The following is a 25,742-nucleotide window of genomic DNA, read 5'->3' as shown; positions in this document are numbered from 1 at the left end:
GTATAATCCAACATGTTTCATTTGGTGGCACTGATCAGGATACTTTCCAGCTGTTAGAATCAACATCTCCCAGATGCCTCTGTCTTTCAAATGGTCTCCATCCATTACTATCTGTGGCTGTCCTGTTTCATACTAACTTTATTCTGCAAGCCAACTCTAGTCTTTTCAGAAGGTATCAGTATAAATCATGAAGAAATATCTACATATTTATAATAAAAGTTAATGGAGATCCACTGTGGCTGCTTATTGCACCTGCTCTAAGGCCATTTCATTGTCAACAGACATCCTACCACAAGAATGACAAAGTAAGAGAAAAGGACTGAAAAATCATTTTTGGATGAGGTTCTGCGTTTTAAGTTAATCATACCATTATAGCAAAGAGTTTAAACCTGAATTATTTATATGCTCTTTTAGAACACTAATCTCTTTAGTCATCTGTGCTCAATTAAAAAGAAAACCAGCCATCATTTTTAATAGAGAGAAGAATAAAATTCACTCTGGTATATAATAATCAGCAGAGAAGTATGCTTAAAGTTAAGATCCCCAGGCCCCAACTCTAAAGATTCTGATTCTGCCAGTGGCGGGGGGGGGGGGGGCTTTTGGATTTATTATTAATAAATATAAAACATGTGCACGCATGCATGCTCAGTCGTGTCTGACTCTGCAACCCAAGGACTGTAGCCCACCAGGCTCCTCTGTCCATGTGATTTTCTAAGCAAGAATACTAGAGTGGGTTGGCATTTCCTCCTCCAGGGAATCTTCCTGCCAGGGATCGAAACCACAAATACAAATATAAATATGAAATAGGTACATCTGGTTAGTGATTTGAGGGCCACACATTTTAATATTTTGCACAAAGGGGTAATCTACTTGACAGGCAGCAAAACCTGCTGACAGAACTTACCCTTCATTAAAATGTAAGCCTGGGTTGACTGATGTCATTTTGATTCTGACAGTTACCAAAAGCTATTCGGCCTTAATTGGTCTTTTCCCAAATGTCCAAAAGAATAGAAGACTACTCCATTATAGAGTAAGTAAAATATATGTACCCAGGACCCTAAGATCCATAGGAATATCTTTGGAATACTGTCATTAAACATAAGAAGTGTTTGAAAATTCTGGACACATAAGGCAATTTAACTCCCTATTTCTCAAAAGAGCATGTTAAAAATACATTTCTTACTTTCACGATAATTTCTGTGATCTTAAGTAGTTACATAATAATTTAGTCACAAGAGAATGAAATATACTGAGCGTATTTCCCTCATCCCTTATCTAAAAATGAAAACCCTTCACTTGAAAGCTTATGAAAATAAGTTACCCCATTTCTACAAAAGCATCTTACTCTATGGTAGGGAAGATTTTTATTCTATTTTATAACTATTTGAAATATATTTTACATATGTACAATTCTTTGACATACAGTTTTTAAAAACCATTGAATCTTCCAATTATAAGCATACAGACATATACCATGTGTTTAATTACCTATGCATACCAGGAACTCAGTATTGTAGACTAATTAGACATGTGCGCAGTCTATACGTTATTCTGAATTTAAGAACTTGCTCATTCCAAAAGCTCAGTTCCAAGTTTGTTTGACTGGAGAACGCAGAACAAGAAATACTTAATTTTGAACCTATTGTTTTTAAGCATCTGCCTCTACCTTCACTGCTCTAAGAGTGCTAGAAGCCTATTAGATCTTAAAGAGCCCTTGTTCCAGTTTTCTACTGCTGTGTAACAATCATTCCAAATAAATCAGTGGCTTAAAATAACAATCATAATTTGTTTCTTCACAAATACGTAACCAGGACAGGGTTCAGCAAGGAACTCTAATACTCTCTGCTACATGTGACATCAGATGGGGCAGCCATTGGGACTGGAAGATTTTCTTCAAAGAGAGCAAGCTGACATTGACAGTCAGTAGGGAGCTAAGTCAGAGCTGAGAGCAAAGAACCTTGGTTCTCTCAATGGATGACATGGTTTTGTTTTGCTTTGTTTTTTGTTTTTTTTTTTTTTTTTTGCATAGTTGCTCGGTTCAAAGGAGGACGGACAGGCAATATTGCCTTTGATGACCTCATCCTTAGAAATCACATATGATCACTTCCACTGTAGTTATAGGCTTGCCCAGATTCAAGAAGGTTGCACAGATACTACTACTACTTCTCTTCGGGAGGAATGTTAATATCACACTGTAGGTCAGCCATCCTGAAACATACAATCTTCCACAGCCCTTTTAACATTCTCTCCTACTGTAATCACCTACCTATCTATCGGATCATATTTTCTCAGTCTTTTTCGGTGGCTTTTTCCCCCGACAGATCCTTTATCTAGCCCTCTTAGCCATTCATTTATTATCAACACTAATTTTTAAAAGTTACAAAAATAGAAGAAAACCTCAAGAAAGACTGTTTTAGAAATGCTTAGAAAAATCTCATACATTATTGGTGGGGATGTAAATTGGTATAACTTTGAAAAGCAGTTTAACAAAGATCCATCAATCTCCTTAAAAGGTCTATATATAAGGATCTTCACTGCAGTACTATTCATGAAAGGAAAAGGCTAGAAAAAGTCTAAGTGATTTTTAATAGACACCTCTATAAAGAAGATGATTCATCTGAAGCCCTGCATCTCAAGCTTTCATGGGCATCAGAATCTCCTGAGATCTTCTCAGGTCCGACCCCAAACTGTCTGATGCAGTAGGTCTGAGGTAGAGCCCAAGAATTTGGATTTGCAATAAGTTTTCAGGTGAAGCTGATACTGCTGGTCGGAAAGAACTATGCTTTGAATATAATGGTCTATGGTGTGGACTGTTACACAGCTCTGTGGGGGAAAGCCATATATTCTGATAGGAAACAATATCCAATATATACTAAATAGGAATTGTAAGGTGCTGAACAATGGGGTGTTACTATTTTAAACCTATGTATGCTTGAATAGTCATACAGGAATTGTTGCCTGGCAACCAAAGTTATGGAGGTAGGAAAGAGACATTCTTATCAATACAAACCTTTAACATGTTATAGGGCTTCCCAGTGCACTAGCAGTAACAACTGCCAATTCAGGACACATAAGAGACTAGGGTTCAATCCCTGTGTCAGGAAGATGCCCTGGTGGAGGGCATGGCAACCTACCCAAACATTCTTGCCTGGAGAATCACATGGAGAGAGGAGTCTGGAGGGCTACAGTCCATGGGGTTGCAAAGAGTTGGACATGGCTGAGTGACTTAGCATGCATGCAGGCTACTTTTAAAAATGAAGATCTATTGATTGAAAAAAATTAACAATATTAAAATTTAAATTACCTTTCCACTGACTCACAAAGCCCCTCTACATCTTTCTTGCCTAGAAGCATCTTACTTCAAAGTTATTGCAGTAGCATAAAATTTGCAATCTGGAGAACCCTAAAGCCACTTATACACTTTTTTGGCAACGTGTTAGAATCATATTGCATTAATGGGTTCAGGATGAGTGGTATAGATATAAAAAGTGATTTGTTTCTTTTAGAGCAGTAAAGTACACTACTAAAATAGGAACATAATGTCAGCATGTAGGAACAGATGAAAACACTGAAAGAGATAATCTGCTCATTTAGCATTAGGCGGTATGCGTTGGTAAAAGCACCTGATATTCATGCAGGTGTCAAGAGGTGGAAAGTAAATTATTAAAAACAGTTGGGTTGTTGAATGTTTTGCTATATAGGAAGCCAATGACTGGTAGGAAGTTACACTGTAGGTGATTTTGCATTTGCCATTAAATAAAACACAAAACTTTTTCAATTTCCCTTTTCATGACTTAGGTTAAAACTTTCTTGGTAGACGAACACATGGTGTTCATTTCATCTGGTTGAGCATTTACAATGTTTCTTTTATGTTGAAATAGCAAATTAGGACACATTCAAGGGAAAAATAAAATCAACTTATGAAGAATTTTTATCTTTGCATACTATAAAAATAAAACAAAGTAATTCTTAAGGCCAATAAACACAAAGGATATTAATAATTCTCCTTCCACAAATATGCCATGCTAATGGCAGAGTTTACTTTACCTTCATAAAATATTATATTTTGAAAATACCTATGGTAAAATTAATATTCTAGTAGTTAATAGTCTTTTATTTTAATATTATAAAATCTGATATTTTTGCAGAAGCCTATGATAAAATTATACAACTGAATTTAGTGGAAAAAATCATCATTTAACATTAAGAGTGAGAAAAATTAAAAACTGTTTTAATTGTTTGCAAAGATTTAATGTACACCAAATGGGTAACAGTTTTCAGAAAATAACTCCGCATAAAGACAAAAATTTACAAGTTAGGTATGCATAACAGCCTTTCAGCTACAGGTAAGTAGCCGAGGTTTATCATAATCTGTATGCCTAAATAATATCACCTGAAGTCTTTGAGACTCAGTATTCTCATCAGGAAAAGAGGAATAAGAGAATAATACCATTTACCATAACCAAATTAAGTAAGATAGCCCTCTGAGAATTTTCCCAATCAAAAAAAAAAACCAAAAACCAAAAAACAAAAACACAACACTATTCAAATTTAAACATTATTTGTAGAACAAGGTGTAGGTGTAGGAAGAACACTATTCCTACTGGCTTTAAAAATAATTAGGCCAATAAAAATTACTTTCACTCCATATGTTTACTTTGACTTCTTACACTCACTATCAAAACTAAGAAATCTTTTACACTTATTATGTATAAAGAAAGCATGACAAAACTTAAAATGCATTAAATTTTAAATGCCTTGCCTTTTTTAAGAAAAGTTTTGTATAACTCAGAAGGACAAGACAAAAAAATAATAAGAAAGATCTAAAAAGTGCAAAAAGGAAAAAGCAGTGGTATAAAATATGGAGAATTAGGAACTGCATAAAGTCCTACCTTCTTACATTCTAGTCATAAATTTCATTCTGCGCTTTCTAATGATTATGAAGAGAGCAAACATTTGTTCGGTTCAACAATGTACTATGTCCAGAAAGATTTTTTTTTTTTTCATTCCACAAGTGAAACACAACTGTAGCTGATATTAAATGTTCCCATACAGAGAACGGTTGGTATTTCTGAGTGTTTCACAGCTATTTCTCACAGCATCTTCCACATAGGCTGATGAGCTCTGGATTGACCACATAACATCACCCACCTCAAGACAATTTTGAATGTGAAAATAGGCACTAAACACCCATGCAGATGCTTGCTCCTTGGAAGAAAAGCTATGACAAACCTAGAAAATATATTAAACGGCAGAGACATCGCTTTGCCAACAAGGGTCCATACAGTCAATACTGTGGTTTTTCTGGAGGTCATATATGGATGAGAGTTGGACCATAAGGAAGGCTTGGTGCCAAACAATTGATGCTTTAGAGTTGTGGTGCTAGAGAGAACTCTTCAGAGTCTTTCAGACTGTACAGAGATCAAACCAGTCAACCCTAAAAGAAATCAACCCTGAATACTCAGTGGAGGGACTGCTGCTGAGGTTGAAGTTCCAATGCTTTGGACACCTAATGTGAAGAGCTAACTGGGATGGACCCCGACGCTGAGAAAGATTGAAGACAAAAGGGGAAGGGGGCAGCAAAGGATGGGATGTTTAGATGGCATCACTGACTCACTGGACATGGATTTGAGCAAACTCCAGGAGACAGTGGAGGACAGAGAAGCCTAGTGGGCTACAGTCCATGGGAGTGGCAAACTGTCGGACACGACTTGGCAATTGAATAACAACAAAAACGTACCAAGAAGGGAGAATAGATCTAAGTTGAAAATGCCCCAGGCAAATTGACATCAGTGGTCATCCTTGCTGAATTTATCAGTAAGTTAATTCTTCAGAGACGGAGGAAGAGAGTGGCTAGTACTTTGATGAAGTCCAGGTACACAACTCTCTGATGGAGTTAATATATACCTTATCCTCTTCTAATCAGCAATGGAGATCATAAGACTTATATAGTCATCGATAATAAAAGTAGTTAACATTTTCTAGGATTTACAGTGTGTCTGAGGTTACTGGTATGAGATTTGGCAACCTACTGCCTAAAGGCCAAATCCAGCATGCCATCTAGTTTTTGTTATTATTGTTTGCTATATTAGTTAAAAAATAATGAAAAGAAGACTTCTCTTTCATGACATTTAACAAATAAAACAAACAAACAAAAAATCAGTGCCAAAAGACAGTTGTACTGGAACACAGCTAAATCCATTTTATCTATACATTTTCTATGGCTGTATCTACTACAAAGGGGGAACTGAGTATGAATGGACAGAGACCAATATAGTCCACAGAGAAGCCAGGCTCAAAAGCTTATGTACTTTAAATCCCATTTATATGGCTTTATGGAAAAGGCACAACAATATACACAGAGAAGAGATCAGAGGTTGCCAAAAGTAAGGGATACTGGAAATTGGACTAGAATGGAAAGCTGGAGAAAATGTGCTTCACTGTGCCATCATGCAGCTGTCAACACCTGTACATCTATATACACCAAATGGTGTGATCTACATAATTAAGGGAGAGAAAAAAGATCTATTTGGTTCCAAACTCTGTAGCCATCCAGACTCAATAAAACACAGTTTTGTGTCTTTTCAGTTCTGTTTTCTTCCAGCTGGAAACTACAGAGCAGCTGTAAATCTGCAGTCTCTATTCACATACCATTTAATGCAAGAGCTATATTTTATTCAGTTAAAGACTGCAAAGTGCATCTGCCTCATGTGAAGATCAGCCAAAGCCTTTGTCCACTTGACTGACCTAGAACCCCACAGCCATTCCTACACTGACTGGACTGCTCAGCGTTCCTCGAATCTTCAGCTCTCTGCCTTGTAACAGGGGGTTGTGCAAAGTTCCCTCTGTAGAGCTTGCTCTCTTTACTCCATGTTGCCTTTTCATACCCCGTTGTTTTGCCAGACCCAGAAAGATCTTGCTACTACTTTCCACTTATACTTCCTTACACTCAATCTATCACCAAGTTCTGACACTTCTAATTACCTCATGAACCTCCAGGGTTATGATCCTTATCTGAGCCACCATGATCAATCTCTTCTACCAAACATCCTCCACAATCATCCAAGAGCAAATCTGACTCTCCTACCTCCCAGCTTACACCACTTCAATGTCTTCCCACTGACTGATTTCTTACCAAGGCGTGTGAGAGCCCTGCATGCCTCATCTCTTTCCAGCAATCTCTATAAATTCTAGGGTCCAATCATCAAAGTACTCTCAGGCCCTAGCATGTCCTATGCTTGCTGCTTTTCCAACCACGAAGACTCTATACATGCCATTCCCTTTGTTGAAACTTTTCTTCAATCATTCTACTTGGGTCTTCACCCTGTATTCATCCATTAGTCGTCAGTTAAAAGCTGTCTTTAACCTTGAAGGTAGCCTGCCTAAATTTAGTTCGTGAACAAGATCACGTCCATCTTTCATCACATTTTTACTGAGGTTTCATGCATTCTACTTTTATATTTTCCTGGAGTACTTTAAAGCAAATCCGAACAGCTCATTATTTTAAATAGAGTCAGCTCTCCGTATCCATGGCTCCTGCATCCTGGGATCCAACCAACCACAGATTGAAAATATTCAAAACAAAGTTCTACCAGGTTTCTTCCAAAAAGCAAAACTCGAATTTGCGTTGAGCTGTCAACTATTTACATTGTATTTACAACTATCTACATAGCATTTACACTGTATTAGGTATTACAAGCAAACTAGAAATGACAAAGTATAATGAAGGATGTGGATAGGTTATATGGAAACACAATACCATTTTATATAAGAAACTCGAACATGGGGCGATTCTGGTATGTGGGGAGGTATCCTGGAACCAATCCCCTTGGAAACAGAGACACAAGTGTATTGTAGTATTATTTCTAATAGCTACAACCCATTTCATTCAGTTAACATATGAGCTTTACCATTAGCACACACAATGTTTGCAATAATTTCTTCTAGTCCATAGGGTAGATTTTCATCCTCTTCCCATGGTCTTTGATAGGGCAAAAAATGATTCTTAATTAATGAGGTCTAATTTAAAATTTTTCCTTTTATGAATAATGCTTTGGGGCCCAAGCCTAAGAACACTTTAGCTAGTCCTTGGTCTCAAGAATTTTTTTTTTCCTATTTTTATAAGTTCTATATTTTTGCATTTTACACTGACGTTCATGATTAATTTTGAGTCAATTTTTGTAAAAAGTATGAAGTTTCTATCGAGTCACTGTTTTGCTTAGACATATCCAATTTTTCCAACACAATCTATTAAAAGGTTATATTATCTTGAATTGCCTCAGCATCTTTGTTTAGAATATATGTGTAGATCGAGGTATGGATCCTCTATTCTACTCCTTCTTCTGTGAGCTACCCATTTTCCAATACAATGGTCTGCTTTACTGTAGTTAAATATTAATCCTTAATACCATGCTTGGGGCTGGCGCACGGGGATGACCCAGAGGGATGTTGTGGGGAGGGAAGTGGGGGGGGGGGGTTCATGTTTGGGATCGCATGTACACCCGTGGTGGATTCATGTCAATGTATGGCAAAACCAATACAGTATTATAAAGTAAAATAAAGTAAAAATAAAAAGTTAAAAAAATAAATAAATAAATAAAAAATAAAAATTTTTTTTTAAAGTTCAAAAAAAAAATCCTTAATACCAGGAATCAGAGTGATTACTCACACTCTATTCTTCTTTTTAGGAGTGCTTTCAAAGTCTGTGCCTCATATAAATTTTAGAGGAAGTTTTTCTATATTATATATATAATTTTATATATTTTACATAAAACAAAACAAATCAAAATAAAATTCACTTTTTTTTCCTTTTGGAATGTAATTAAACCTTCAGATCAGTTTGGGGAGAACTGACATGATGGTATTCTGTTTTATGAACATGGTATTTCATTCCATTTATTTAGGTATATAATTTCCTTCATTAGCATTATACAAATTTCAGCATAAGGATGTTGAATGTATTCTGCAAAGTCTGTGTCTCTAGGATTTCATTTTCCTTGAAGCACCTGTAACAATTTTGATTTTAGTGAGTTCATTTGTCATCATATAAAAACATGATTGTTTTTCATGTGAACTTGTTTTCTTTGATCTTGCTAAACTTAGCTCTCAGAAATTTTTGTAGATTCCTTTGGATTTTACATATATCTGTAAATACAATTGTGTGGGTTTTTTTTTTTCTTTTTACTTTCCAATATGTATGCCTTTTCTTTTCCATGACTTACTTATTGCAGGGGCTACAATTTTCAGTACTATATTCAATAATAAAGGTTAGAATGGGCATCTCTGCCTCATCTGTCTTTACATGGAAACCATCCAATCCTTCACCATTAAATACATTGTTAACTATATAGGAGCTTCCCTGGTGGCTCAGATGGTGAGGAGTCTGCCTGCAATGAGCGAGACATGCATTTGAACCCTGGGTTAGGAAGATCCCCTGGAGAAGGGAAAAGCTACCCACTCCAGTATTCCTACCTGGAGAATTCCATGGATAGAAGAGCCCAACGGGCTAAGTCTTTGGAGTCACAAAGAGTTGGACATGACTTAGTGACTTTATTATCCTTATACTGAATAAGAAAGGTGAGAATAAACATCTTGGCCTCATTTCTGATCTTAAATGGAAACCATTCAATCTTTCACCATTAAATACCCTGCTAACTACAGTGAGGTAATTCCCTTGTATTTTTAACTTGGTGAGAGATTTTATCACATATGGGTGATAAAATATGTGACATGATCATATGACTTTTCTTGTGTATCATGCTGCTAAATGTACTGGTTGATGTTTACTTCTTTTACAATGTAAGGATATAAGAAGTCTGTGACCCTCTGTGAAGAGGACCCTCAACTGACCAGGCTGAAACCCCGATCTTTGACTTCCAACTTCCAGAAGTGTGAGAAATAAATGTCTAATGTTTATAAGTTCCCAGTCTGTTATTTGATATAGTAGCCCAAATGAACTAAAATAACAAGCTTTTTTGTTTCACTGATGTGTTTTACCTCCCATTCTTCCTGCTCCTTCTCTTTTTCTTTGTGTTATTTATATGTTGAAGGAAATGAGTCATGTGTGCGCTGAAATGATTAACTGCATCCCTGTGATTTTCTTGACAGTTCAGAAATGATATAACCATTCTAATCACCTGATGCAGTAAACTTTTCTAAAATTTTTACCACAAGCTTCAACACAAGGCTCCACAGATACAAGGCTTTTTGAAACATACTTGTTTTAACCTTAAGAATATAAACGTTTTAAGAGGATCTTTGTTATTATTTATACAAATTCACAAACAGTACAATTAATTGATAAAGGTCTCCATGGTCTTGTTTGAGTACTCAGAAGTGATTTTAAAGCTAAGGCGTTTATTCCTCCATTTAGAAACAGAATTTTCAGTGGATAGTGCCTTCATTTTCTGCATCTCAGACCAAATGGTTTGACTTAGAAACTTAATTAGAGTCACTATTTTTCACTTATTTGAGTTAACTATCATTTATAGATTTTACTATGTATTTTCCATAGCATCACATCGAGAGGCACATAATTCTGGATACTCCTTTGTGTGGATGTTAAAATTGATCAGTAGGTTCAGATATTATTTGTTTCTCTACCTAGATGCATTAATCTCCATCATTCTGGAGTTTTGATAAAACTGCAATTCCACTTTTCAATCTCTTTGCATTTAATCTGCATTATATTATTGGATACTTGAATTATCATTGAGATGGCTTGAAAAAAATAGGAGAGGTCATAGTTGACACTAGGGGTATTAGTAAGGAGGGATATTTCAATGTGGAATGCTTTTATAAGTGCTTAATTTATTAATGTTCAGTTCAGTTCAGTCGCTCAGTCATGTCTGACTCTTTGTGACCCCATGAATCTCAGCACGCCAGGCCTCCCTGTTCATCACCAACTCCTGGAAATCACTCAAACTCATGTCCATCGAGTCGGTGATGCCATCCAGCCATCTCATTCTCAGTCGTCCCCTTCTCCTCCTGCTCCCAATCCCTCCCAGCATCAGAGTCTTTGCCAATGAGTCAATCCTTCACATGAGGTGGCCAAAGTACTGGAGTTTCAGCTTTAGCATCATTCCTTCCAAAGAACACCTAGGGCTGATCTCCTTTAGAATGGGCTGGTTGGATCTCCTTGCAGTCCAAGATCACTGAAAAAGCAAGAGAGTTCCAGAAAAACATCTATTTCTTCTTTATTGACCAGGCCAAAGCCTTTGACTGTGTAGATCACAATAAACTGTGGAAAATTCTGAAAGAGTTGGGAATACCAGACCACCTGACCTGCCTCTTGAGAAACCTATATGCAAGTCAGGAAGCAACAGTTAGAACTGGACATGGAACAACAGACTGGTTCCAGATAGGAAAAGGAGTATGTAAAGGCTGTATATTGTCACCCTGCTTATTCAACTTCTATGCAGAGTACATCATAAGAAACACTGGCCTGGTGCTTGCTTCGGCAGCACATACACTAAAATTGGAATGATACAGAGAAGATTAGCATGGCCCCTGCGCAAGGATGACACGCAAATTTGTGAAGCGTTCCATATTTTTTTTATAATAGCCAGGACATGGAAACAACCTAGATGTCCATCAGCAGATGAATGGATAAGAAAGCTGTGGTACATATACACAATGGAGTATTACTCAGCTGTTAAAAAGAATTCATTTGAATCAGTTCTGATGAGATGGATGAAACTGGAGCCGATTATACAGAGTGAAGTAAGCCAGAAAGAAAAACACCAATACAGTATACTAACACATATATATGGAATTTAGGAAGATGGCAATGACGACCCTGTATGCAAGACAGGGAAAGAGACACAGATGTGTATAACGGACTTTTTGGACTCAGAGGGAGAGGGAGAGGGTGGGATGATTTGGGAGAATGACATTCTAACATGTATACTATCATGTGAATTGAATCGCCAGTCTATGTCTGACGCAGGATGCAGCATGCTTGGGGCTGGTGCATGGGGATGACCCAGAAAGATGTTATGGGGAGGGGAGGTGGGAGGGGGGTTCATGTTTGGGAATGCATGTAAGAATTAAAGATTTTAAAATTTAAAAAAATAAAAAACTAAAAATAAAAAAAAAATAAAAAATAAAAATAAAATAAACAAAGTCAAAAAAAAAAATAATGGAGAGAAAAATAATCACGGTTGAGTGAATGTTAATAGCCAAACACTAGGAATAAAGTAGATATTCACCAAGAATAAAAGGGATATATAGACAGTACTACAGTCATACAATGTAACATTATACTGTAAGAAAATTAATGATTTGCTGCAACAAAAAGTGTAACAGGAGATAATATCAAAAATATAATATCAAGCAGAGAAATCAAAAAAAAAAAAAAAAAAAGAAACACTGGCCTGGAGGAAGCACAAGCTGGAATCAAGATTGCTGGGAGAAATATCAATAACCTCAGATATGCAGATGACACCACCCTTATGGCAGAAAGTGAAGAACTAAAAAGCCTGCTGATGAAAGTGAAAGTGGAGAGTGAAAAAGTTGCCTTAAAGCTCAACATTCAGAAAACAAAGATCATGGCATCTGGTCCCATCACTTCACGCAAATAGATGGGGAAACAGTAGAAACAGTGGCTGACTTTATCTTTTTTGGGCTCCAAAATCACTGCATATGGTGACTGCAGCCATGAAATTAAAAGACACTTACTCCTTGGAAGGAAAGTTATGACCAACCTAGACAGCGTATTGAAAAGCGGAGACATTACTCTGTCAACAAAGGTCCGTCTAGTCAAGGCTATGGTTTTCCAGTAGTCATGTATGGGTATGAGTGTTGGACTCTAAAGAAAACTGAGTGCAAAAGAATTGATGCTTTTGAACTGTGGCGTTGGAGAAGACTCTTGAGAGTTCCTTGGACTGCAAGGAGATCCAACCAGTCCATCCTAAAGGAGATCAGTCCTGGGTATTCATTGGAAGGACTGATGTTGAAGCTGAAACTGAAGAGCTGACTCATTGGAAAAGACCCTGATTCTGGGAAAGATTGAGGGAGGGGGGAGAAGGGGTCAACAGAGGATGACATGGTTGGATGGAATCACCAACTCAATGGACATGAGTTTGGGTGGACACTAGGAGTTGGTGATGGACAGGGAGGCCTGGCGTGCTGTGGTTCATGGGGTTGCAAACAGTCGGATATGACTGAGCAACTGAACTGAACTGAATTTATTAATGAATATTTTCTTCTTAAAGTCACTTTGCCACTCAACTGTACTTCTTAACTATAAGAAATCAGATAATGACAACTTGCCTATTGAGAAGGCATCCTATCCTTCAAATGACCAATCTCCCATGCTCTTCCAGTATAGTTTATCCTCCTAATTTAGAATGTAATGGGGAGAGCAACAATAAGAAGGACTTTGCTTATAAACACTTTTCTCCCCTAGCACATAACTAAAACACTGGCAGCTGAATAATATATCAATAATAAACTTCTCAAAAAAAAAAAAGCTTTTTTACCCAGTCCTCTCAGGCTATCACAGCACTCTTCATTCTCCCCCTACACAAAAGTAAAAGCAAAGAATCAGCCTCAGAGTCATCTTGTTTCTTCATTCATTACTCAGATCTAATCCAGACTATCTTGAACGTGTTTTATCAATTTTTTTCCTGCTGTGTCTGCTGCTGCTGCTAAGTCACTTCAGTCGTGTCCAACTCTGTGTGACCCCATAGATGGCAGCCCACCAGGCTCCCCCATCCCTGGGATTCTCCAGGCAAGAACACTGGAGTGGGTTGCCATTTCCTTCTCCAATGCATGAAAGTGAAAAGTGAAAGTGAAGTCACTCAGTCGTGTCCGACTGTTCGCGACCCTATGGACTGCAGCCTACCAGGCTCCCTATCCATGGAATTTTCCTGGCAGAAGTACTGGAGTGGGGTGCCATTGCCTTCTCCACCCGCTGTGTCTAACTGCAATCTAATCAGCCTTCCTTTTTCTAATGTCTTCACCTCCAAACCACAGATCACACATCTAAAAACACATACCTGGTCACCTTGTCAACTCTGACATTTAATATCTTTCCATTGACTATAAAGTAAGCCCCAAATTCCATAAAATTTCATATAAGACCTATGTCATCTAATCTTATTTCTCACTAGTCTCCTTTGTGCGAAATTTTCTCAAGAAACAAACAAAAAACCCTGTTTCTTTGCATCCATATGTCTGTACTTTGTTTAACAAGGACTACTGGCTATAATGTTATCTCTAAAAACTGAAAGCTTCGTCAATATTCAAAGCATTTGATGAGCTGTGTGACATGGGGGCCAACAAACAGGTTGACTGTCAGCCAATAAATCCCACTGGTTGGTATAAGTTTTTTGTTTTTTTTTAGTTTTTATTTTTTAAATTTTAATATCTTTAATTCTTACATGCGTTCCCAAACATGAACCCCCCTCCCACCTCCCTCCCCATAACATCTCTCTGGGTCATCCCCATGCACCAGCCCCAAGCATGCTGCATCCTGCGTCAGACATAGACTGGCGATTCAATTCACATGATAGTATACATGTTAGAATGTCATTCTCCCAAATCATCCCACCCTCTCCCTCTCCCTCTGAGTCCAAAAGTCCGTTATACACATCTGTGTCTCTTTCCCTGTCTTGCATACAGGGTCGTCATTGCCATCTTCCTAAATTCCATATATATGTGTTAGTATACTGTATTGGTGTTTTTCTTTCTGGCTTACTTCACTCTGTATAATTGGCTCCAGTTTCATCCATTTCATCAGAACTGATTCAAATGAATTCTTTTTAACGGCTGAGTAATACTCCATTGTGTATATGTACCACAGCTTTCTTATCCATTCATCTGCTGATGGACATCTAGGTTGTTTCCATGTCCTGGCTATTATAAACAGTGCTGCGATGAACATTGGGGTACATGTGTCTCTTTCAATTCTGGTTTCCTCGGTGTGTATGCCCAGCAGTGGGATTGCTGGGTCATAAGGTAGTTCTATTTGCAATTTTTTAAGGAATCTCCACACTGTTCTCCATAGTGGCTGTACTAGTTTGCATTCCCACCAACAGTGTAGGAGGGTTCCCTTTTCTCCACACCCTCTCCAGCATTTATTGCTTGCAGATTTTTGGATCGCAGCCATTCTGACTGGTGTGAAGTGGTACCTCATTGTGGTTTTGATTTGCATTTCTCTAATAATGAGTGATGTTGAGCATCTTTTCATGTGTTTGTTAGCCATCCGTATGTCTTCTTTGGAGAAAGGTCTATTTAGTTCTTTGGCCCATTTTTTGATTGGGTCGTTTATTTTTCTGGAATTGAGCTGCAGAAGTTGTTTGTATGTTTTTGAGATTAGTTGTTTGTCAGTTGCTTCATTTGCTATTATTTTCTCCCATTCAGACGGCTGTCTTTTCACCTTGCTTATAGTTTCCTTTGTTGTGCAGAAGCTTTTAATTTTAATTAGATCCCATTTGTTTATTTTTGCTTTTATTTCCAGCATTCTGGGAGGTGGATCATAGAGGATCCTGCTGTGATTTATGTCTGAGAGTGTTTTGCCTATGTTCTCCTCAAGGAGTTTTATAGTTTCTGGTCTTACATTTAGATCTTTAATCCATTTTGAGTTTATTTTTGTGTGCGGTGTTAGAAAGTGATCTAGTTTCATTCTTTTACAAGTGGTTGACCAGTTTTCCCAGAACCACTTGTTAAAGAGATTGTCTTTACTCCATTGTATATTCTTGCCTCCTTTGTCAAAGATAAGGTGTCCATATGTGTGTGGATTTATCTCTGGGCTTTCTATTTTGTTCCATTGATCTATATGTCTGTCTTTGTGCCAGTACCATACTGTCTTGATGACTGTGGCTTTGTAGTAGAGCCTGAAGTCAGGCAAGTTGATTCCTCCAGTTCCATTCTTCTTTCTCAAGATTGCTTTGGCTATTCGAGGTTTTTTGTATTTTCATACAAATCTTGAAATTATTTGTTCTAGTTCTGTGAAAAATGTGGCTGGTAACTTGATAGGGATTGCATTGAATTTGTAAATTGCTTTGGGTAGTATACTCATTTTCACTATATTGATTCTTCCGATCAATGAACATGGTATATTTCTCCATCTATTAGTGTCCTCTTTGATTTCTTTCATCAGTGTTTTATAGTTTTCTATATATAGGTCTTTAGTTTCTTTAGGTAGATATATTCCTAAGTATTTTATTCTTTTCGTTGCAATGGTGAATGGAATTGTTTCCTTAATTTCTTTTTCTACTTTCTCATTATTCGTGTATAGGAATGCAAGGGATTTCTGTGTGTTGATTTTATATCCTGCAACTTTACTATATTCATTGATTAGCTCTAGTAACTTTCTGGTGGAGTCTTTAGGGTTTTCCATGTAGAGGATCATGTCATCTGCAAACAGTGAGAGTTTTACTTCTTTTTTTCCAATTTGGATTCCTTTTATTTCTTTTTCTGCTCTGATTGCTGTGGCCAAAACTTCCAGAACTATGTTGAATAGTAGTGGTGAAAGTGGACACCCTTGTTTTGTTCCTGACTTTAGGGGAAATGCTTTCAATTTTTCACCATTGAGGATAATGTTTGCTGTGGGTTTGTCATACATAGCTTTGATTATGTTGAGGTATGTTCCTTCTATTCCTGCTTTCTGGAGACTTTTTATGATAAATGGATGTTGAATTTTGTCAAAGGCCTTCTCTGCATCTACTGAGATAATCATATGGTTTTTATTTTTCAATTTGTTAATGTGGTGAATTACATTGATTGATTTATGGATATTGAAGAATCCTTGCATCCCTGGGATAAAGCCCACTTGGTCATGGCGTATGATCTTTTTAATGTGTTGTTGGATTCTGATTGCTAGAATTTTGTGGAGGATTTTTGCATCTATGTTCATCAGTGATATTGGCCTGTAGTTTTCTTTTTTTGTGACATCTTTGTCAGGTTTTGGTATTAGGGTGATGGTGGCCTCATAGAATGAGTTTGGAAGTTTACCTTCCTCTGCAATTTTCTGGAAGAGTTTGAGGAGGATAGGTGTTAGCTCTTCTCGAAATTTTTGGTAGAATTCAGCTGTGAAGCCGTCTGGACCTGGGCTTTTGTTTGCTGGAAGATTTCTGATTACAGTTTCAATTTCCGTGCTTGTGATGGGTCTGTTAAGATTTTCTATTTCTTCCTGGTTCAGTTTTGGAAAATTGTACTTTTCTAAGAATTTGTCCATTTCTTCCACGTTGTCCATTTTATTGGCATACAACTGCTGATAGTAGTCTCTCATGATCCTTTGTATTTCTGTGTTGTCTGTTGTGATCTCTCCATTTTCATTTCTAATTTTATTGATTTGATTTTTCTCTCTTTGCTTCTTGATGAGTCTGGCTAATGGTTTGTCAATTTTATTTATCCTTTCAAAGAACCAGCTTTTGGCTTTGTTGATTTTTGCTATGGTCTCTTTTGTTTCTTTTGCATTTATTTCTGCCCTAATTTTTAAGATTTCCTTCCTTCTACTAACTCTGGGGTTCTCCAACTCTTCCTTTTCTAGTTGCTTTAGTTGTAGAGTTAGGTTATTTATTTGACTTTTTTCTTGTTTCTTGAGGTATGCCTGTATTGCTATGAACTTTCCTCTTAGCACTGTTTTTATAGTGTCCCACAGGTTTTGGGTTGTTGTGTTTTCATTTTCATTAGTTTCTATGCATATTTTGATTTCTTTTTTGATTTCTTCTGTGATTTGTTGGTTATTCAGAAGTGTGTTGTTCAACCTCCATATGTTGGAATTTTTAATAGTTTTTCTCCTGTAATTGAGATCTAATCTTAATGCATTATGGTCAGAAAAGATGCTTGGAATGATTTCGATTTTTTTGAATTCATCAAGTTTAGATTTATGGCCCAGGATGTGATCTATCCTGGAGAAGGTTCCATGGGCACTTGAAAAAAAGGTGAAATTCATTGTTTTGGGGTGAAATGTCCTATAGGTATCAATTAGGTCTAACTGATCTAATGTATCATTTAAAGTTTGCGTTTCTTTGTTAATTTTCTGTTTAGTTGATCTGTCCATAGGTGTGAGTGGGGTATTAAAGTCTCCCACTATTATTGTGTTATTGTTGATTTCCCCTTTCATACTTGTTAGCATTTGTCTTACATATTGCGGTGCTCCTATATTGGGTGCATATATATTTATAATTGTTATATCTTCTTCTTGGATTGTTCCTTTGATCATTATGTAGTGGCCTTCTTTGTCTCTTTTTACAGCCTTTGTTTTAAAGTCTATTTTACTGGATATGAGTATTGCCACTCCTGCTTTCTTTTGGTCTCTATTTGCGTGGTATATCTTTTTCCAGCCCTTCACTTTCAGTCTGTATGTGTCCCTTGTTTTGAGGTGGGTCTCTTGTAAGCAGCATATAGAGGGGTCTTGTTTTTGTATCCATTCGGCCAGTCTTTGTCTTTTGGTTGGGGCGTTCAACCCATTTACGTTTAAGGTAATTATTGATAAGTATGATCCCGTTACCATTTACTTTATTGTTTTGGGTTCGGGTTTATACACCCTTTTCGTGTTTCCTGTCTAGAGGATATCCTTTAGAATTTGTTGGAGAGCTGGTTTGGTGGTGCTGAATTCTCTCAGCTTTTGCTTCTCTGTAAAGCTTTTGATTTCTCCTTCGTATCTGAATGAGATCCTTGCTGGGCACAGTAATCTGGGCTGTAGGTTATTGTCTTTCATCCCTTTAAGTATGTCTTGCCATTCCCTCCTGGCCTGAAGAGTTGCTATTGAAAGATCAGCTGTTATCCTTATGGGAATCCCCTTGTGTGTTATTTGTTGTTTTTCCCTTGCTGCTTTTAATATTTGTTCTTTGTGTTTGATCTTTGTTAATTTGATTAATATGTGTCTTGGGGTGTTTCGCCTTGGGTTTATCCTATTTGGAACTCTCTGTGTTTCTTGGACTTGGGTGATTATTTCCTTCCCCATTTTAGGGAAGTTTTCAACTATTATCTCCTCAAGGATTTTCTCATGATCTTTCTTTCTGTCTTCTTCTTCTGGGACTCCTATAATTCGAATGTTGGAGCGTTTCATATTGTCCTGGAGGTCTCTGAGATTGTCGTCGTTTCTTTTAATTCGTTTTTCTTGTTTCCTCTCTGATTCATTTATTTCTACCATTCTATCTTCTATTTCACTAATCCTATCTTCTGCCTCCGTTATTCTACTATTTATTGCCTCCAGAGTGTTTCTGAGCTCATTTATTGCGTTATTCATTATATTTTGACTCTTTTATTTCTTCTAGGTCCTTGTTAAACCTTTCTTGCATCTTCTCAATCCTTGTCTCTAGGCTATTTATCTGTGTTTCCATTTTGATTTCAAGATTTTGGATCATTTTCACTATCAATATTCAGAATTCCTTCTCCGGTAGATTCCCTACTTCTTCCTCTTTTGTTTGGTTTGGTGGGCAACTCTCCTGTTCCTTTGCCTGCTGAGTATTCCTCTGTCTCTTCATCTTGGTTATATTGCTGCGTTTGGGGTGGCCTTTTTATATTCTGGTAATTTGTGGAGTTCTCTTTATTATGGAGCTTCCTCACTTTGGGTGGGGTTCTATCAGTGGCTTGCAAGGTTTCCTTGTTAGGGAGGCTTGTGTTGGAGTTTTGGTGTGTGGAGCTGGGTTTCTTCTCTCTGGAGTGCAGTGGAGTGACCTGTAATGGGTTATGAGACATCAAAGGTTTTGGGATAATTTTGAGCTGCCTGTATATTGAAGCTCAAGGGAGCGTTCCTGTGTTGCTGGAGAATTTGCGTGGTATGTCTTGTTTTGGTACTTGTTGGCCCTTGGGTGGAGCTTGGTTTCGGTGTAGGTATGAAGGCATTTGATGAGCTCCTATTGCTTAATGTTCCCTGAATTCAAGAGTTCTCTAATGTTTTCAGGCTTTGGATTTAAGCTTCCTGCTTCTGGTTTTCAGTTTTATTTTTACAGTAGCCTCTAGACTTCTCCATCTATACAGCACCGATGATAAAACATCTAGGTTAAAGATGAAAAGTTTCTCCACATTGAGGGACACTCAGAGAGGTTCACTGAGTTACAAGGAGAAGAGAAGATGGAGGGGGTAGTTAGAGGTAACTGGAATGAGATGTGGTGAGATCAAAAGAGGAGAGAGCAAGCTAGCCAGTAGTCACTTCCTTATGTGCGCTCTATAGTCTGGACCACTCAGAGGTATTTACAGAGTTATACGGGGAAGAGGAGAGGGAGGAAGTAGACAGAGGTGACCAGGAGGATAAGAGAGAGGAATGAGTAGGAGAGAGACAAATCCTGCCAGTAACCAGTTCCTTAGGTGTTCTCTACCGTCTGGAACACACAGAGATTCACAGAGTTGGATAGAGAAGAGATGGGGGAGAAAAGAGACAGAGGCCACCTGGTGGAGGAAAAGGAGAGTCCAGAGGAGGAGAGAGTTGGTATAAGTTTTAGAGCAGCCTGATTGCCAAGTCTCAGCATTCTTTGGGAAACTATGTATTGAGCTACTTCCTCTACAAAATGTATATTTATTCCTCCAGATTCCCAGAGCCCTGTGTAGACTTTAAAGTATCACCTCATTCCATTTTCAATAGTTAAGGTGTATGTCATTTTCCCTTTTAATATGTAAATATCCTGAATTAAGAGCTCTCAGATTTATCTTTAATGTCTTTACCATGCCTATAATAAAGCCTGTGCTCTATTTATCTAAGAAAGACCTGCAAAGTCTTTGAAGTCCCAGAATAACTGGCATCTCTGAAGTACAACCTTCCAGACCTTCATGAATTAGTTAATTTCTCCCTAGTCTGTACTTCAATAATTTCTTCAAATTGCTACCTGAAGATAAGTCCATCTTTTCTGGTAAGCTATAAGCCAATTTAGGGCATGGAAGCATGCCGTTATATCCCATATATTTCGCATAAAGACTGGCACATAGAACTTGCTCATAAAGAATTATTAATTTATATAAAGCATTAAATGTGCTCAGGATCACTGCTTCAATGAAGATTTGTAACAGCTCTGATCCATTAAGTGTTAGATTCTACAATGTCTTGACTTAGCTGATTTGCATTTTGTGTATATCCTTTTATGGCAAAAGACTGGAAACCTCATGAGTATGTGCCATGTCCCTTTTGTCTCGCCCATAATGTTTAATATCTCTGAATACCTGCAAATGATTGATAGCTAGCATCAATACAATTAGACACGAATTTCAGTTACCAAGTAGACGATTAAAAGCTCACTCTGTAGGATTCTCGGCAGAGAGAGAGGGAGTGAGGCATACCTATCCTGGTAGCCTGCTGTTAGAATGCATGGTTCTTTCTCTCATTATAAAGCCGACTCCCTTCCTGAATGCCACTAGGAGGAACTAATTGGTTTTCTGGATTCCAGATTTCCTACATAAGATGTCAAATGAGTTTGCACCTCATGCAGACATATCTCACAGCAGGGACCAGACTATCTCAGAAATGTTACATGTTTCCAGTTTAACACTGTTTTGGCTGGTTTCCTGGTCAGTCCTTTAGGGAAAGCTGAGAAAACATGTCTTGTGTTGTTGTTTTGTTCTCAGGTCAACATCTCCTGGAGAGCTAGCATGTCTTATTCACACCTTTCACTTTCTCTCTAATGAAACGATGCTGTTGTCTGAATAATCGTCTGTCTTGTCCACCAGCATCTTTAAATCAACCCATATTACACAAGTGTTGAATCTGAAGACAAAAATCCACAGGGACAAGAAACAGTAGTTTCCAGCCAAAGGTATATGTGTCTGGTTTTACTGTTTTTATTACGTTTGATCCAGTTGAAACGGCTAAACAAACTTTCCCTAAGAATCCCTTCACAATGTTTCCCACTAAACCTAGCTGGGCCTTAAATGTCTTCCATAGTTGTTCTTTTTTTTTTTTTCTTTCCTCCCCTAGAGTCAATCTAGTTAGTGGTTAAAGCGTGGACTTTGCATGAAAAGTATTAGGTTTCAAAATGTGTCTCTCCTCTTGCAAGCTGTGTGACCTCATAGAGTTGTTATAAGAATTAAATGACAGGACCACACAGATGACTTCATTAGAACTGTGCAAGTGGTAGTGACTCAGTCATGTCTGACTCTTTGCGACCTCATAGACTATAGCCCACCAGGCTCCTCTGTCCATGGAATTCTCCAGGCAAGGATACTGGAGTGGGTAGCGATTCCCTTCTCCAGGGGATATTCCTGACCCAGAGATCAAACCCAGGTCTCCTGCATTGCAGGCAGATTCTTTACTGCCTGAGTCACCAGGATGCAAGTTCACAATAAATGCTTTACATATGTGTACTCAAATACACAAAAGGAAAAAAAAAAAACCATAAACTATGTTTTGTTAACTAGCACTGAAAATTCTCAAGTGAACATATTATCTATTGGCCCCCAAGTAAACTTGGTTATGGGACCCAAACTAATGTATTGTGATTTCTTCTTTGCTGAAATACTTGATGGTATATGCAGATATAACAGCAGAGGTGTAGAAAACGGTGCTAAAGCATGACATAAGAAGAGGGATTTAAAGGAGAGAACGACAGTAGCAGAACCTGCTGACAGCTTAAAAATCAGCTGTCAAAGTCCATAGCACTTATACCTCAGGCAAGAGGAGGCCCATCAAAACCACTTACTGAGGAACCACTGAACCCAGAGGATAGTATGTGAAAAGTGCCAAGTCAGGGAAAAAGCCTATCTTATTCGGTAAATCCATATGATAAAACTGTTGAATTTGAAAACAGTCCACAGAGGAAAATGGTGTTTCCAGTCAAGAACACATACGTACCACATTTTACTGTTTCTAAATACATGTTCTCTAAGAACATCCTCTGACATCAGTTTCCTATGAAATCCCATTGATCCTAAAATGCTTTCCCAGATACTTAAGAAAGCAATGGGTATATGGAAGGCCCTCATAACTGTTAAGCTATCAAAATTATTTTCCTTCAGGCACTGTGTACCATTCTGAGGACAAAAAGTCTATAAAACGATCCCACACAGTGTACTAAGTGCTGGGCATAGAGACAAAAAGCACAAAAAAATAAAGGTCCTTATACTGCTATTAGGCTCATCAATCAGTTAGCGGGGGTGGTGACTGGTACATTATTTAAGAAAGAAAAAATAACTACATAGTAAAAAAGTTCTAGGGGAAAAAGCAAACAACTTGACTACAGCCTCAATTAACCAACTACCTCTGAAATTGCTTTCTCCTGCTGCTTCTCTAAAAGGAAGAATCTAGAAAGCACTGAAAAGTGGTGATTGTTTCCAGGGCATTAAATGCTTTGTTATCCTTGTCCAGGAACCATCTTTGCACACACAAAATACATTTCCATCCAAGAAAATGGTTACCATGGTACACTCATTTTAGCCTCTGCAGCCTCCGTCCCTCCTTTGGTAACAGAGCCTTTAATTTCCTTTCAAATCATTTCCCAACCTGCACTCTCTCATGCCTCACTGTAAAAAGAGTGAAGGAGGCTTACCCATTGGTATATTCCAGCCACCTTGTCAGATTTGGTCCAAGAGAGAAAGGCCTCCTATTCAAGGTGGGTAAGGTTTACATTTGGGATCATCTCTCCTGAGATCGCTAAGCTTGGGATTCTGACAGTGATCCTGACATGGAGTAGACAGAGGATGACCCAGAGTGACGCCAACAGAGAGGAAAGGCGACATTGGAGCAAACCAAGGCTTGCAGGGCATCATTTGAAACCTTTAAAAAGGGTTTACTTTTTAAAGCCAATTTACTTAGGACTTTTCAGCTGCAGGAGCCAAGAATCCCCTTCAGAGCTTAAGCTAGTTCTGATTTGAGTTTGTACCACTTGTCACTGAAAGAGTCCAAGCTAAAATAAGTGGGGTCTGAAAAGAAATAGAAAGACACTGGCAGCAGAAAAGAATGATAGAGAGTGCCAAGTGAGTTTGGTGGGAGGGCAAGAGACTCCTGGCAGGAGCAGAGGCCAGTTAGGGAGCAGTGATAGACAACAGGGGCTTCCCTGGTGGCTCAGTGGTAAAGAATCTGCCTGCAATGCAGGAGACACAGGAGATGGCGGGTTCAATCCCTGGGTTGGGAAGATTGCCTGGAGGAGGGAACGGCAACCCATTCCAGGATTCTTTAAGTAAAATTCCATGGACAGATGAACCTGGCAGGCTACAGTTCAAGGGGTCACAAAGAGTCAGACATGACTGAGCAGAAACACACGCACATATACACACGAGACACAGGAAAAGATAAACATGGTAAGAGGCATAGTATTAGTCTTACTGGACACTGAACTCCTTGCAGAGGAACTCAGGATCTTCTCAAGGCAAAAGGATTTTGAATTGCTGACACTAGCAAAACACAATGTTAAAAAAAAAAATCCATGATTAAAACATTACTAACAAAGAATTCATAATCAAGAAAGACAGGGAAATATACTAATGAAATTGAGATCACCTCCTAAAATTTATGCTGTGTAACTATTATTATTCATTAGGAGATATAGCTATTTTGATGGGTGAGAAAATTATAATATGTATAGTTATATACCTTATCATTAATATCCCCTCTGATAGGAGATTCAAGTCTCAATGAGTTGTCATGGGGGAAAACTTATCTAAAAATCCTGGGTTGAGGGAGACATTTTATTAATAAGTTATCTACTGAAAAATCTGGAGCTATAGATTTTTAGGAAACATTTTCAGTGTACACATTAAAACAAATTTAATAATATGAGAAGTTAGTTACCATTAAAAAATGTGAACTTGATAAAGTCATAATCAAGATACTATGGATAAAAAAGATATGCTAAAGAAATGAACATTACCTATTGACATTAAACCATTAACATATTAGTGTTTTTGAGAAGAAAGGGATACAAATTTAGTGTGAAAGTGACAGACAGCATTGTTAATCATAATCTGCACATATAAGAAAGAAAAACTGATCAATGTTCACAGTAGGAAATTTTTATCAATAGTTTTACCAAATCAAATAACTGAAGTGATAAAATAATACATTTTATAAAGTACTATCCTTTGAGATTTTGAAATAAAACATTCTTAAGTATGATTTATAAGCAAATATAAATTTTTAAAAAGATATAATCAACTCTTGAATAGCATATTATTTCCTCTATCACAGAAAAATTAGGGCAGAAAATTCACAAAACAAAAAAAATAATGTGTTTTGCAAATCAAATCATTTTAAAACTGTCAAGAGATGATTTACCAAACTAGAATAATAAAGATATGTACAGTGAAGAATTATATGCTTATAAAAGCTATTTTGATTTTTAAAGCCATAATTCCAAATTGAACAAAAATAAATGAAAGGCAGAAGAAGAGAAAAATCCTCCAAAAGAGATCATTACTCTGAAAATTACAGGATTTCAGGTATGATTTTAAAGACATTTTTCAACATTTGCAAAACAGAATCACAGCAGTATAATGGATGAGCATTAAACCAGAACTCAATTAAATAGATGCTCCTGTAGAAGACGAAATTATAGAATATTTTTAGCATGCTGCAGCAAGGAAATACAACAGCCTAAAAATTATAGTACACGATATACTATGAAACACCATACACATATAATAGTGCCTTATCCTAAATTAAATGAGTTCAATTCCAGTCTTTTCACAAGCCATTTGGTTTTCACTTTAAATACACCACCCAAGCAGCTGCTTCCTTCACCAGGCAACACTTTCTTTTGCAGACAAACCATAACAGTTCTACTATAGACAGGAAATTGCTTTCTGAGTCCTTCAGAAGAAGTGATTAAAAAAAAAAAAATCCCAACAGAGCAGCAATAAAGGAACTC

At 37.5% G+C, this 25,742-nt stretch overlaps 1 protein-coding gene and 1 non-coding gene across 2 annotated transcripts in view; one reads left to right on the top strand and one right to left on the bottom strand.

Moving 5' to 3' along the window:
- Positions 1-25,742, bottom strand: part of CNTN3 (contactin 3) — a 408,740-nt gene that overhangs the window by 214,720 nt on the left and 168,278 nt on the right. The gene's annotated exons all lie outside the window — the stretch shown is intronic.
- LOC114109458 (U6 spliceosomal RNA) lies at positions 11,447-11,553 on the top strand. The gene has a single exon (XR_003586144.1). It is a non-coding gene; the product is annotated as a U6 spliceosomal RNA (small nuclear RNA).

Source organism: Ovis aries, chromosome 19 (assembly GCF_016772045.2).
Source record: "Ovis aries strain OAR_USU_Benz2616 breed Rambouillet chromosome 19, ARS-UI_Ramb_v3.0, whole genome shotgun sequence".
NCBI lineage: Eukaryota > Metazoa > Chordata > Mammalia > Artiodactyla > Bovidae > Ovis > Ovis aries.
This window is presented reverse-complemented; position numbering and strand designations above follow the sequence as displayed.